Here is a 15,599-nt window from a genome sequence, read left to right on the forward strand (position 1 = left end):
GTCCCTAGTCGGAGTTTTCTATAAAATTGGACGCATAGAAAACGTTAGACGACTAGAATGCAAGATGACTAGTAGTTCTGTTTCTTGAACTATGTGGACATGGCAATGTCATAATCATTTGCATAGATACTTACTTTGGGAAGACTAGTACCGGACAAGACCTATGAAACTTTACTGTAAGAGATGAAAATCTGTCATAAGTAAATTTCATTAAAATTATTAGACACTAAATCCTCAATACCTGAGTGATTTGAGATTACTTGTTTGAGAACTGGTTGCTTTGACGTTGACCAACCGTCGCACCGTAAAAGGAGGCTATAAAGGCAACGCTCAGGTAATCACCTATCAAACGAAGTCTAATCTCAAGATCGCAAGATTGGGATTGTCCTCCCATAAATCGGGATGAGATGCTTAAAAGTTGTACAAGGCCACTCGGAGAGCTAGAAACTGTGAAATGCATGGCCGTGCTCGGATGAATCATAGGCTATGATTATCTGTTTATTTGATCAGTTGAACTCTGAAACCGAGGAACACCTCTGGGCATAATAAGGATGACAACTCTTACCTTATGTTCAAGAGCAAGCATCGAGCGACAAAGGAATTAGGAAATGCACACTTGTCCCTAAGGACAAGTGGGAGACTGAAGGAAATAATGCCCTTGGTCCAAGTATGCATTCTATGTTAAGTCTAATAAATGCGGTTCAGTATTAATTAACAAGTTAATAATTCAGTGAGATCAAGTGAGCTGAATGCCTAGCTAGAGGCCGCTTCAGTTCAAGTGGAATTAATGATATTAATCCACAGCTTACTCTTGACTGAACCCGTAGGGTCACACAAATAGTACGTAAACGGATCAAGTATTTAATGGCATTAAATACTCCATCTATGAATATTCGGAACCGACGGATCTTGGTTTCAGTGGGAGCTAAGATCGTCACAGGCAAGAAATGAATACTCCGGAAACGATGATATTGCCGGAAACGGAAATATGGATCGTATCGGAAATATGAATATTATCCAAGTCGTAGATGTTGCCGGAAACGGAAACATGGTACGTATCGGAAAATATTATTGGAAATGGAAATATTGTCAGAATCGGAAATATTGCCGGAAACGGAAATATTGTCAGAATCGGAAATATTACCGGAATCGGAAAATAATTCCGGAAACGGAAATATTAAATATTTGTTCGAAACGGAAATTAATTCCGGAATCGGAAATATTAAATATTGTTCGTATCGGAAATAAATTCCGGAACTGGAAATTTAATCGGAAGCGTATCGTACGAATTAGCATCGGACGAGGCCTGCCGGACGAAGGCCCAGCACGAAGCCGGGCCATCGCCCAGCAAGCACGCACGCCACAAGCCCAGCCAAGGCAGCGCCCAGGCCTACCGCAAGGCAGGCCCAGCGCGCGCCAAGGCCACGGATGCGTGGGCCGCGCTGCGTGGGCTGCTGCTCGCACGCGCATGGGCAGCCCTTGTGGCTGCCGTGTGTGTGTGAGTTTGTGCTCATGCGTGATTCCTAAATCTACAAGAGTCAGTGTATGATTAAATTTCTATTCCTAATTGGATAAATTAATTAAATAGAATTCATGTAGGATTCTAATTTCAATTAATTCGTATCCTACTAGGATTACGATTCCTTTTCCATAACTCTATAAATAAAGGCCTAGGGGTCATTATTTATACAACAAGTTTTAAGTATTCAAAACTAAGATTTTTAAGCAGAAAAATCAGCCAATATTCTTGCCTACCTAACCGAAAATATTAGAACCTTAAGGGCGATTCTAGTTGGTCAATCTTAAGGCGGATCCGGACGTGCTGTGGACTATCTACGGAGGGACGACACTTGGAGTCCTAAAAGACTTGTTCTTGTTCGGTTCGGGCGCAGCTAGGGAAGGCACGCAACAAAGAGTATGCATCTAAACTATGCTAAATGATTATGTGTAAATAATATGTTTCCTGGCTTTATGGTTTTTCCGCATGATTTATGAACTGTCATATGAATCATAACCTAACACAGCTCTTCCCTAGTGCAGAAGCTGGTTTTCTCTCTGAGGGTTTGTTTGATCATTGTCCCATGGTGTTGTCTGTGTATCCATGTAATAACACTGCAAGGAAATCTAATTGGCATAAGCCTGATGTGGGTACTTCAATGTATCAGGTGGTACTGAAGCTAAGAAGAATGAAAGGGGTGTTCAAGCAATTGAATAAAGATGGTTTCAGTGATATCCAAGCAACTGATATGAAAGCATTGCATGCACTGGCTCAGTGCCAGAGAGAGTTGCATATGAATCCAAATGATAGTGATACTGTTGATAAGGAAACTGCAGCTGCAAATCAATACAGGATTGTGCATTCAGTGTACTTATCTTTTCTAAGACAAAAATCTAAAGAGGCATGGGCCATGGGGGGTGATAAGAATAGTGCTATCTTCCACAAGAGTATTAGGGCTAGAGTTCTTCAAAATTCTGTTTATGCCATTCATGACATGGAGGGCAACTGGGTGTGTGATGAGCAGTCTGTGGCTAATGCTTTCTTGCAGTACTATCAGAAACTTTTGGGGTCCAATACAGCTCATAGATGTTGCATTTTGCCTGAGATTGTTGTTGCTGGACCTGTTTTTAATACTGTACAAGGTCAATGTTTTACTACACAAGTCACTGGTGATGAGGTGAAGGCTGCTATGTTTGCCATTAATGGGAATAAAGCACCTAGACCAGATGGTTTTGGCAGCCATTTCTTTAAGGAGAACTGGCACATTGTGGGTGGGGATGTTACTAAAGTTGTTCTGGACTTTTTTAGGACTGGAAAGCTGCTGAAGGAGATAAACTCTACAACTATTACCTTGATCCCAAAGACCAAGTGTCCTGCTAGTGTTACTGAGTTCAGGCCAATCTCATGCTGCAATGTAATTTATAAGTGCATAACTAAGATCTTGTGTGAAAGAATGAAGGTGGTTTTACCTGAGCTGATTGCTAAGAATCAGGGGGCTTTTGTCCATGGGAGGTTCATAATGCATAATATCATGATTTGTCAAGAAATTGCGAGACGGTATGGTAGGAAGAATGCCTCTCCCAGTTGTTTAGTTAAGCTAGATATGCAGAAGGCTTATGACACCATTGAGTAGGATTTCCTGGAGGAAATGCTACTTGCATTAGGGTTTCCTGTGCAATTTGTTGCTTGGATCTTGGTTTGTGTCACTACCCCTAAATTCTCTTTGATGATCAATGGCACTTTACATGGTTTTTTTGCTTCAAAAAGGGGTTTGAGACAAGGGGATCCCCTTATACCCTTGCTGTTTGTGATTTGCATGGAATACTTATCTAGAATCATGCTGAAATTGGGGCAGGGAAAAGGCTTTAGATATCACCCTAGATGCAAAGCTACTAAACTCACTCATCTGTGCTTTGCAGATAATTTGATTCTTTGCTGTAAAGGTGATTCTCAATCCATTCTCATGATGATTCAGAGTTTCAAAATCTTTTCGGATACATCTGGTTTGAAAGCTAATGTGCAAAAGTCAGCCATTTATGCTGCTGGCATGAAGCAAGCTGATTTTACAAAGGTGGTGGAGATCTCTGGGTTTACTGCAGGAAGCTTTCCTTTTAGGTATCTTGGGGTACCAATCTATTTTAAAAGGATTACTAATGCTCACTGTGAATGTCTAGTTGATAAAATGATGGCTAGGATTAAAATCTGGAGTTCTAGGAACTTATCTTTTGCTGGTAGAATTACTTTAATCAATTCTGTTTTGATGAGTGTGCATGCATACTGGGCTCAGGTGTTTGTATTGCCAAAACACACTCTTAAAACTGTGCTGGCCATCTGCAAGGCTTTTCTGTGGCAAGGTTCTTATTTTAGCTCTAAGCCTGGGTATATAGCATGGGATAAGGTGTGTACAGCAAAGAAAGAGGGTGGTCTAGGAATCAGGAATGTTCAGATTTGGAACATTGCAGCTTTGGGAAAGTATGTGTGGGAAATTGCTAGAAAGCAGGATATTATGTGGGTTAGATGGGTTAATGCCATCTATGTGAAAGAAGCAAATTGGTGGGGGTATCAGCCAAAGGCTGATAGTGGGTGGTATTGGAGGAAAATTTGTGCTGTCAAGGAGCAATTGAAACAGTTCTATGATGAGAATAGCTTTGCTCAAATGCCTAAGTACTCTGTGAAGAAAGTATATCAGCAAATGGTGGTGCACCACCAGAAACTTTCTTGGTGTTCTGCAGTATGGTGTAGAGCAGCAGTCCCTAAACATAGAGTCATTTGTTGGCTCATGGCCCATGGGAGATTACAGACCAGATCAAGGTTGCAAAAACTGGGGATATGTGACACCTCCATGTGTTTGATTTGTGACGGTCATGAGGAAACTCACCCTCATCTCTTTTTTGAATGTTGCTACAGCAAGGCTTGTCTGATGGAGATCAAAAAATGGCTTGGCATACCAGGTCAAATTGTTCACTACATGGGTTTGATCAGATGGATTCAATGGAAGAGCAAGGGGAGCAAATTCCAGAAGAAGGTTCATTATACTGCAGTTAATGCTGTAGTGTATGCCATTTGGAAAGTCAGAAATGATGCACTATGGAACAACAACGTTCCTACTGTAATGCATACTTTCAATTTTGTGAAACAAAGTGTTATAAATAGAATTCAATGTATAGGGGTGCCTGATAGTGATACTGTACAGCAATGGTGGCAGGAGAAACTTGTGTAGTAGTGGTGTACTTGGTGTGTTTTCATGGCTGGTGCCATGTTTGGTTGTGGTCTGGCCTTGATTCAATTGGCTAGGGTCCTTCCTAGAAGGTTCTTAGCTTTGTTTCTTGGCTGCTGTTTGTAAAGGGTGTTTCTTAATCAATGAAATGATTGCTCTGATTTACCAAAAAAAAAAAAAAAGGAAAACAAAAGGAACAAAATGAAAACAAAACAAACTAAAATCAAAGAAACTAAGGAAAGAAAGCATTAAAGATATATACAAAGCACACAAAATGCATGATTTCAATTGTATGAGCATCACAATTAGCAACCACACAAATCAAACTCCCCCCAAGCATGAATTAGGCCGTGTCCTCAAGGCCCAAAACAAAACAAGGGGGGGCACAGCTACCCATCCAAATAAATTCCCCACAAGAAATATGCCCGTCCCAAAGAATGCATGTGAGATAGAAGGATATTATCGGAAATGCCGTGGGAGCAAGTCCCGCAAAGAACCGGAAAACCAAACAAACTCACCAAAAGATCAACGAGCAAGGAAATGGTGGAAAATGTGAACCCAAAGAATCACATCACAAAGAAAAACTAAAAAAAAAACCGAAAACCAAAGAATCACATCAAAAAGCGAAACTCAAAAAAAACAACCAAGAAAAAATTGTTAGTAAATGGCCAACACAAACCGAAAACCATCGAAAGCTAACCATATATATACAACCACTCAAAGCGGCAAGAAGAACATCAACACCAACAATAAACATCAACTCCTCACAACAAACCCCCACATCTCACCTCTCCCCCCAAGATAAACACAAGCATACAATCACAATAGAAGATGGGGGAGAAATGGAGTGAACCCAAAGAGGTACTCGGGCCTTTCCCTTTACCCTTGAGATCATAAAGCCTCCAATATTCATCCATTTCAAGACGATGAGCACGAGCTTCTTCGTCGGTAAAAGGGGTGAAATTGTAGGTGGGGTCTACATCGGGACCCGAAGCATCAGTATAGGGAGGCCAAGCATATTCGGGCTGAAGGGGGTAGTTTCCATGGGGAGGCTCTCCTCGGGGACCATCCCAACCTCCAACATATCCCGAGGTCCACCCGGTGAAGTCCGCGGGCCAATCACTAGGCCGATCAACCGGTGGGGGTGTGGGGATAGTCACTCCCACCCATTTTAGTGTAATCATAGGGTGGGTAAGAGGGGGGAGTGACACCGGGTTGGGAAGGGCCCGTCCAATACGGGTAAGTGGGAGAATGATCATCATTCCAACAAGGGACGGACCCATGTTGGGGTGGATGATACGGGTAGTTGACATAAGGGGAAAGTCCCCTTTGTCAATGTGATAATCGTACACCCGCCTACCGTAGTAGGACAAGTCAAAGTCGGGACAAGAATCCACCACGCGGCTCCCTTGAGGAGCAAGAGAAGCCAAAACTTGAGCTTGGTCCTCTTGCCCTTGCAAGATAGCCGGAAGGGTAGATTGCAAACTAGATAAATCAAAACGAGGAGAGGAGGAGGACATACCACCCTCATGAGGGGAAGGATCCATGACCGGTGAGGTGGGTCGAGGAGGAAACTCCGGGGCGGGTTGAGGAGGATGAAGCAAAGCATCTTGGGCAATGAATTGGGGATCCCAGAGGAGCAAATACCGAACATTGGGGGTCCAAGAAGTGATGGAGGGATCGGGAATCAAGCAACAATCACGTTGCTTGACCAACCAAATAAACTTATCCCTCTTGGCGGGCTTGATCCACTTGGCATTGGTGAGAGCTCGCAAGTCAAGGAACTCACCACCGCGAACCGGGTCCAAGTCCACGAGGGCTTGCTTGGAAAGATCATTGGGGAGCGCCCTCAAGAGAAGAGTAAGCATCCCACCAATAAGGATGTCCCCACTAGTCGGTTGACCATCCCGAATCTCGATGATCCTAGAGATCAAAAGTTGCACAAAATCCAAGATTCCCCTATCTTTCTCGGTGGCTAACCACAACGCTCCAAGCTCTGGGCTAGACAAAGAACCGGTAGCCCCCTTGGCAAAGATAGCATATAGAAGCATGCGGTTCATATAGCGAATGACCGGGTGGTGGAACGAAGATGACTTAGGCGAAGAAGAGGTAAACTTCCTCGGCTCACCGGTGAGGTGTCCCCACCAAGCATGTGATGAGTGACATTTATGTCGCTCTTAGCCTAGGATTTTATGTTAGTTTTTATGCTTTTTTATAGTTTTTATAGCTTTTTGTGTGAGATTTATAAGTTTTGTTCCATCTTGTGCTTTATAGGTGATCTTGATGAAAAATGATGGAAAACAAGTGAATTTGAGCCAAAACAGGGCTTGTGAGGTCGAGTGGCGTTTTGTGCGCCCGAACAGGTAGTGCAAATGGAGTTCAAGGAGATTCCAGTTTTGTGCGGTCGAATGCCCTCTGTCATTCGGTCGCACAAAACGGATTTTTGAGGCAGAATGTCCCAAGATTGTAAAACGACCGCACAACCCTGGTAATTCGACAGCACAAGTTTTGTTCGACCGCACAACCTGTGTTGTTCGACCGCACAAAAGTTGTGCGCCCAAACGGCTTTCCTTGTTTGACCAAATGGAGCTGCGAAGGAGACTTGAGCCAAAGGATTCCCATTCGAACGAACGGGTTTTTATGTTCGGTCGCACAAGACGAAGAAAACTTTCTTCGCTGACCTCGCTCGCACAAGAATGCAAGCGATCGAACAAACTCAATTACGTTCGGTCGCACAGTGGGTACATGCGACCGAATCGCTGCGCGGGCTGCTCTTTTTCGAACTTTGGCTTCTATTTGAGGAAACTTATAAATAGATTTTTCTATTTATTTTTAGAGAGTAGAATTTTAGTTGATAATTTTAGATTCTCAAAGTTAGTTATTCAGCAATTCTAGAGAGAGATACTCTCCTCCATTCAAGCTTGAATTTGTAATCCTTCTTAACTCTTCTTCAATTTTGCAATTTAATTCTTAGTTTCTTAATTCTTGCTCTTGCTTTATTGTTGATTGTTCTTCAATTCTTTAATTTCTTGAATTCTTGATTTCATTGATTGAAGTTACTTTGATTTTCAATTTGTGATTTGATTGTGCAATTGAACTCTTAATTCTTTTCTCCTACTCCTTCAATATCATGCTTGCTAGCTTATTCTTAATGGATTGCTTGATTTCTAGAATGACTAGTGAGTAGAATTAGGTTAGGGTAAGGGGAGAATCTAGGGGTTTAATTAGGGGAAATTTTTGATTGATTGTTGGTTGATTCATGTGATTAAATATGATTTAATGATAGGATATCCATGCTAGTTGAGTGGTAGTTGCAAATTCTATTCGATTAGAGTCACGTGGAACCATAGGATAGGTTTGGCGAGAGATTATGGGCCTATCTTGTGTGATCAAATGGCGGTGCCTATTATATGTTAGTTAGTTTAATATAGGATTAGGCGAAAGCTCTTCCGTGGATTAGACGCTTAGCGTTCCCTATCCGAGAGGTGGCGGGTTCGTCTTTAGATGCCATTTGCCTAATCACCATTTCGTTCCATGATCACCATTGCTAAATAGTTGAATTCATTTCCCCCGGTTTCCCTAGCCTATCCCCGACTCCCTAACGTTTCCCTTTCTTGATTTAATTTAGCATAATTCTTCGTTTTTAGATTCTTAAAAGTGACAATTGAAAACCAAATCCTTGTTCGAACTAGATTGACTTTAAAACTCATTAACCACCGTTTCTTTGGGACGATCCCTTTGCTTACCGCTAGCCGGTAGTTGAGTGGTTTTATAATTTTTTTGCATAGGTTGTTTTCTATCAACGACGGAAAATACACCCATCAAAATGGCGCCGTTGCCGGGGAACGGTTGTTGTTTTTGAGTTTTAGTTGAGACTAGTTCATCATTAGAAAATATAAAAACATTGCAATTTCGCTTAGCTTTCTTTTTCCTTGGCATTGCTCACGGTTTTTCTTGAGTTTGTATGCTTGTTAGGGGGCGTGCTCGTCAAAGGATCCACCATCCTCTTGACCTTGAATTGGAGAGGACACTTAGGAGACAAAGGCGTGTACGGTCTAGCTCATCAAGCAATAACAGATTCGCATCGTTGAGTGTTGGTGAGGAACAACAAGAGAGTGAGCAAGTGTTTGAGAACATGGTGCTCCCGGTTAAGAACTTGGGAATACCGGGGGCATTCGAAGCTACATGTGGTATTCAAGCCCCAACAACGGGTGCCAACAACTTTGAGATCAAGCCCGCCTTGATCAATTTGGTGCAAAGCCACCCCTTTTGTGGGAAGTGTAATGAATCACCTCACGAACATCTCAAACAGTTCGAGCACTATTGTGACACAATCAAGCACAATGGTGTCACATCGGATTATGTGAGGTTGACATTGTTTAGGTTCTCTTTACTTGGGCGAGCAAGTGATTGGCTTGACAAGGAGGTCAAGCCCAACTCACTTCGTACTTGGACCGAAGTGACAAGTGCATTCTTAAACAGGTTCTACTCGCATGGGAAGACGGAGGAGTGTCCCAACAAGATCCAATCCTTTGAGCAAAAGCGAGATGAGTCACTCTTCGAAGCTTGGGATCGTTTCAAGGAGTACCAAAGGGAATGCCCACACCATGGGATTCCTAAATGGTTGTTGCTCCAAACATTTTACTTGGGGTTGAGTCCAAGTTTGAAGACAAGTCTTGATGCGGGCGCGGGAGGCCCCATTTTGAATAAAACTGCGGATCAAATAGAGGAAATCATTGAGGATGTAGTTCAAAACTACCAATCTTGGCATGTAGGCACAAGGAATTATGATGGGAAAGGTAGAAGTGAAGATGGTAAGGGTTCGCTGTACGCCATAGAGCAAGCACGGATGATAGAAAAGCTTACCTCACGCTTGGAGAAGCTCGAAAATACACCAAGCCAATCGCCATCACCGTCTAAAATCCCTCCTCCCTCGGCCACTCTTCTCTCTAAGGGGAAGGGCAAGGTTAGTTCTTATGGCTCAATGCCTCCGGGCACATTCTTTTGTGAAAACTGCCAAGACTATAGTCATTCCCCCGATGCATGCCCCTTAGTTCATAACTTGTCATTTGTGGATTATGGCCATTCGTATGAAGGAGAGTTTGATGTAGAGTATGCTAATGCCATCAATGAGAGGTCTAGGAATGATAACCCTAATAATCCTAATTTTGTTGGGCAACCTATAGGGCCCTCCATGCATGGTCCCACCAAGTCTATGGCCAAGGAAGTGGGAATGATAGCCAAAATCGAGGTGGCTATAGAGCACAAGGCTATCAAAGCCAAGCGCCCTATGGTCAAGCTCAAGGTTTTGGCAATCAAGGCCAATACAACCAAGGGGGTTATAATCCCAACCATCAAGGTGGAGGGGGTTATAACTACTCTTATGGGCAATTTAGGGGTGCCTCAAGTGGGGGTTATCCTTTGAACTCGGGAGTTCCTTATGGTGCATCTCAATTGCCACCTCCCGGATTCAATGGACCGAGGACCTTTGGGAACCAATATCAAGCAAACCTTAGTGGTTATGGCGTTGCACCTCCACCACTCCCGCCTCTCAAGTCTAATCTTGAGGCTCTCATGGAGTCGTTTGTGGGGGCGCAAGCCAAGAAGAATGTCGAGTTTGAGGATGGATTCAAACAATCCAACACTCACTTGAAAATGATTGAGACCCAACTAGCTCAACTTGCAAATACCTTTAGGGAACATCATGCGCATGCTAGTCTCCCACCCCAAAGTCATACTCCAAGGCAAATGAATGCCATAGTGACAAGGAGTGGGAAAATCTTAGATGATGTTCCTCGAGCTAGTAAGGTTTCTAAGCCTAATGGGAAGGATCAAGGGGGAGTCCTTGAGTCTTGTGACAATGATGTGGTAGAAGAGGAGCCTCCCATCAATGATGTAGGTGAAACTCCTATACCAAAGGAGGCAACTCTCCACTTCTCCCCACTCCTAAACTTCCCTATCCCCAAAGATTCATAAGGCACAAGTTTGACGTGCAATTCTCAAAATTCCTTGATGTTCTTCGAAATTTGCACATCACCCTCCCCTTTACGGAAGCATTGAAACAAATGCCTACCTACTCATGATTTCTCAAGTAAATCTTGAGTGGGAAGCGGGATTGCGACGTAAAGGAGACGGTGAACCTAACCGAGAATTTTAGTGCTATCATTCTCAACCAAATGCCACCCAAACTAAAGGACCCGGGTAGTTTTTCTATCCCTTGTGCTATTAAGGAGCTTGAAATAAGCAATGCCTTGTGTGATTTGGGTGCTAGCGTTAGTCTAATGCCTTACTCGGTGTTCGCCAAGCTTGAAGTTGGTGATCTTGTCCCAACTAACATCACCTTGCAACTTCCCGACCGTTCGGTCAAGTACACTATTGGCAAGGTTGAGGATGTACCCTTGAGTTAGAAGAGTTAGAGTGGAGAGAAAAAGGGAGAGAGAGAAGTGAGAGTCGACGAAAATGAAGAAGAAAGAAAAAAAAGTTACAATTTTTTTTTAATAACCTGTTCGCAGGACCAGAAAACCCGACCCTTGCGAGCGCACGAAAAAATCCGTGCGATCGCACGGTTTGGGTGCGAACACACAAACAGGGAACTCGTTCGCACCAGATTCTTGTTAGCCACTTATCGATTTTTCCAGTTTTGTGCGATAGCACTATTGAGCCGTGCGATCGCACAGAACTGGATTTTTCTCTATCTTGCTTTTCGAGCTCCCTTTTCCTAAAACAAAAGCAAAACTAGAAAACAATAGTTAATAAACAAAAACAAATTAAAAGCAAGAGTTAGGCAACCGGGTTGCCTCCCGTGTAGCGCTCATTTAACGTCATTAGCTTGACGAATTCCCCCAAAACTCATGGGGGGGGGACAAGAGAAAGAACCAAGACACGGGTTGCCTCCCGGTAGCGCTCGTTTAATTTCATTAGCTTGACGAGACCCCCTAAAACTCATGGGGGGTCAAACACAACAAACTCGAGGTCATCACGAGTCAAAAATCTCTTCTTTGCTCCTTTGGGCACAAACAACCCACCCAAACCGCAACTCATGGCATGGGGATCAAACCAACTCTTCTTGGGCATAAGGTTGCCCTTCTTGCTCAAGGAGTTATTACCATTGATTGCCGGAGTGTGCGTTCTAACATCATCTAAATCCATCCCGAAGATCTCGAGAATGGTTATCACATCATGAAATGAATCACCTAACACCGACGAGTTCACAATCTCCTTGATGTTGTTCTCCTTGATGTTGTTCCTAGCAAGCTTACCATCAAACTTAGAAGCACAAGAATCGTCAGAAATGTTAGCATAACGATGTTCAATGCATGCAATAGTGTATAACTTCATGCAACTCTTCTTTTTGGAACAACATTCATCATCAATAAGGAGTTTAAAACTAGCCTTTGCATCTCCCTCCCTCAAGGCGATAAGACCACCTTGAACATCAATGAGAGCACCCGCCGTTGCCAAGAATGGCCTCCCTAAGATAATAGGTCACCTTCAAGATAATGAAGTTAACAAGAAAGGTCAACTTCCCTATCACAAGGGGGACATCATCAACCCTACCCAAGGGATACATAACCGAGCGATCGGCTAGTTGCAAAGACATAGGGGTAGGGATAAGATCACCAAGGCTAAGCTTCGCATATATTTTGTAAGGCAAAATGCTTACGCTTACCCCCAAATCGCAAAGGGCGTTATCAAACTTCAGCTTTTGGATGCTACAAGGAATCGAGAAACTCCCGGGATCCTTGAGCTTTGGGGAAAGGGGCTCAAAATCAAGGCACTACAATTCTCCGTGAGATGCATGATGAGCGACATTTATGTCGCTCCTAGGATAGGATTTCATGTTAGTTTGTTATGCTTTTTTATAGTTTTATAGTTTTTTGTGTGATTTTTATAATTTTCTTTCCATCTTGTGCTTTATAGGTGATTATATTGAAAAGTGATGGAAAACAAGTAGAATTGAGCCAAAACATGGCTTGTGCGATCGAGTTTTTACTTGTGCGCCCGAACAGAGGAGGGCTGATGGCATCAAGGAATCCGCAGTTTTGTGTGACCGAACGTTCCTTCTTGTTCGGTCGCACAAAATAGATTTTTGGAGACAGAATGCCCCAAAATTGGTAAACGACCGCACAGGATATTGTGTTAAAAGCACAAGAGTTGTGCGCCCACACAGGTTTTTCTGTTCGACCAAATCAAAGCCCAAAGGAGACAAGGCCAAGAAAACACCATTCGACCGAACAGGATTTCTCGTTCGGTCGTACATGACGAAGGAATTGTTCTTCGCTGCGTTTGCTCGCACAGGGCTTAATGTTTGCTCGAATGGGTTTCTTATGTTCGGTCGCACAGAGGGTATGTGCGACCGAATGGCTGCGCGGGCTGCTTATTTTCGAATTTCGGCTTCTATTTGGGGAATCTTATAAGTAGATTTTTTATTTTTTATTTTATTGTAGAATTTTAGTTTAACATTAGAATCCCAAAAATAGATTTTCAGCATTTCTAAAGAGAGAAACTCTCCTCCATTGAAGCATCAAGTTGTAATTTCTTAAACTCTTCTTCTAATTTCTTGCAATTCAATTCAATTTCTTACTTCTAGCTCTTGTTATGATTGTTGATTGTTCTTGAATTCTTCTTTGCCTTGACTTTAGTTACTTTGATTCTGAATTTTCTAGTTGATTGTTCAATTGGTTATTCTACTCTTTGATTCTCTCTTTCTAATCTTTCAATTTCATGCTTGCTAGCCTAGAATTAATGGATATCTTAATTTGTAGAATGATTAGTGAGTAGAATTAGGTTAGGGAAAGGGGAGAATCCAGGGGCTTAATTAGGGGAAATTGATGATTGATTGTTGATTAATTAATGTGATTAAATATGATTTGGTGATAGGATATCCATGCCTAATTGATTGGTAGTTGAAAATTCTATTCGATTAGATTCAATTGGAAGCATAGGTTAGGTTTGGCAAGAGATTGTGAGCCTATCTTGTGTAAGCAAATAGTTGTGTCTATTATATGCAAGTTTGTTTAGTCTAGGATTAGGTGAAAGCTTTTCCGTAGATTGGACACTTAGCGTACCCCATCCGAGAGGTGGCGGGTTCGTCATTTGATGCTATTTGCCTATTTGCCAAGTCGTTGCATGATCATCATTGCTAGATAGTTAGTTCATTTCCCCCGATTTCCCTAGCCTATCCCCGACTCCCTAACGTTTCCCTATCTTGATTCAATTTCGCTTAATTGTTAGTTTTAGTTTCTTAGTGATAATTCAAACCAATTCTTGTTCGAACTAACTTAATATCTCAACTCGATAACCACCGTTTCTATGGGACGATCCCTATACTTGCCTCTATAGTCCATATAGCCGGTTAGTTTAGTGGTTTTATAAATTTTGTTTGGTGAGGTGAATTTATATTCAACGACGGAAAAACACCCTATCAAAATGGCGCCGTTGCCGGGGAAAAACACCCGATGGTTGGCCCGAGGATTTCATCGGGTGGCCTAAGGATTATGTTGGAGGTTGGGATGTGCCCCGAGGAGAGCCTCCCCAAGGCAACTACCCCCTTAAACCCGAGTATGCTTGGCCCCCCTATACCGACGCTTCGGGTCCCGATGTGGACCCCACCTACAATTTCACACCTTTTAGGGACGAAGAGGCTCATGCTCATCGTCTTAAAATGGATGAATATTGGAGGCTTTATGATCTTGAGCGTCATGGGGAGGGCCCAAGCACCTCTTAGGGTTCCCTCCACTTCTCCCCCATCTTATTGTCATGGTATGCTTGTATTTAGCTTGGGGGGAGAAGTGTGACGTGGGGGTTTGCTATGAGGAGTTTTTGATGCTTGTTGGTGTTGATCTTCTTGCCACTTAGTGTGGTTGTATATATGATGATGAGTTTTTTCTTGTTTTGAGTTTGTTTTGTCCATTTGGCCTTGTCTACTAACATTTTTCTTGATTGATTTTGAGTGTTCTTTGTGGTTTGGTTTCGTTGCGATGGGTTTCCACTTTCCACCTTTGCCTTGTTCGTCGATATTTTGGTGAGTTTGTTCGGTTTTTACCGGTTCTTTGCGGGACTTGCTCCCACGATATTTCTGGTAATATCCTTCTATCTCACATGCATTCTTTGGGACGGGCATCTTGCATATGGGGCATTTGGTTGGATAGGTAGCTGTGCCCCTCCTTGTTCAGTTTTAGGCCTTGAGGACATGCCTCTATCGTCCTATCTATCGGACTTTATTTTCTATTCTCCATATATTTTTGTTTTCATTTTCCCCCTTGCTAGCCATTTGAGCCTTTCCCATTCATTTCTTATGAGCACATTACAAGCCTTATAGCCTTTGTTTTATTTTCACCCTTAGAAGTGATAGTGAAGCTTTGTGTTATGATGCTTTTTGGTTTTGAATGAATATGCAAAGTTGAGGAATGATTGTTATTGTAACACCCCATATTTTTGGTCCTTTATAAATATAATATAATATTATATGTTTAAAAATATTTGTCAATAAAACTAGATTGTTTATAAGTAATTTCGATACCTATTTTTATATTGTAATTTATGCTTTTAAACATCTATTTCATGACCGGTTTTATTAATTGTCGTTTTACTTTATTAGCTATGTATTTTCGGACCAATCCTACAATGATTATAATTTTTAGATTGTCTTCTTAAACTACATTATGTAAGTTGTTTGCATTTAGTTCCCGTACATATTTTCATTATTATCGTATGAAGCTTAGTTTGTTAATGTTTTATTTTCCTAGACTTTCCTCTTTATTATATTATTATGATAATTAATTATGACATAGCTATTCCTATCCTAGGTTGGATGGTTACTCCTATTCTCAAAATGAATATTTCCTATTCGTAAGATGAACAGTTCATCTTTGTGCCGTTTTA

General features: G+C 42.2%; 1 non-coding gene across 1 annotated transcript; it reads right to left on the reverse strand.

Moving 5' to 3' along the window:
• Positions 1–9,226: 9,226 nt before the first annotated feature.
• LOC130462192 (small nucleolar RNA R71) lies at positions 9,227–9,329 on the reverse strand. Its single transcript, XR_008922319.1, has one exon. It is a non-coding gene; the product is annotated as a small nucleolar RNA R71 (small nucleolar RNA).
• Positions 9,330–15,599: the final 6,270 nt, after the last annotated feature.

The sequence above is a fragment of the Spinacia oleracea genome, chromosome 5 (genome assembly GCF_020520425.1).
Source record: "Spinacia oleracea cultivar Varoflay chromosome 5, BTI_SOV_V1, whole genome shotgun sequence".
Lineage (NCBI taxonomy): Eukaryota > Viridiplantae > Streptophyta > Magnoliopsida > Caryophyllales > Amaranthaceae > Spinacia > Spinacia oleracea.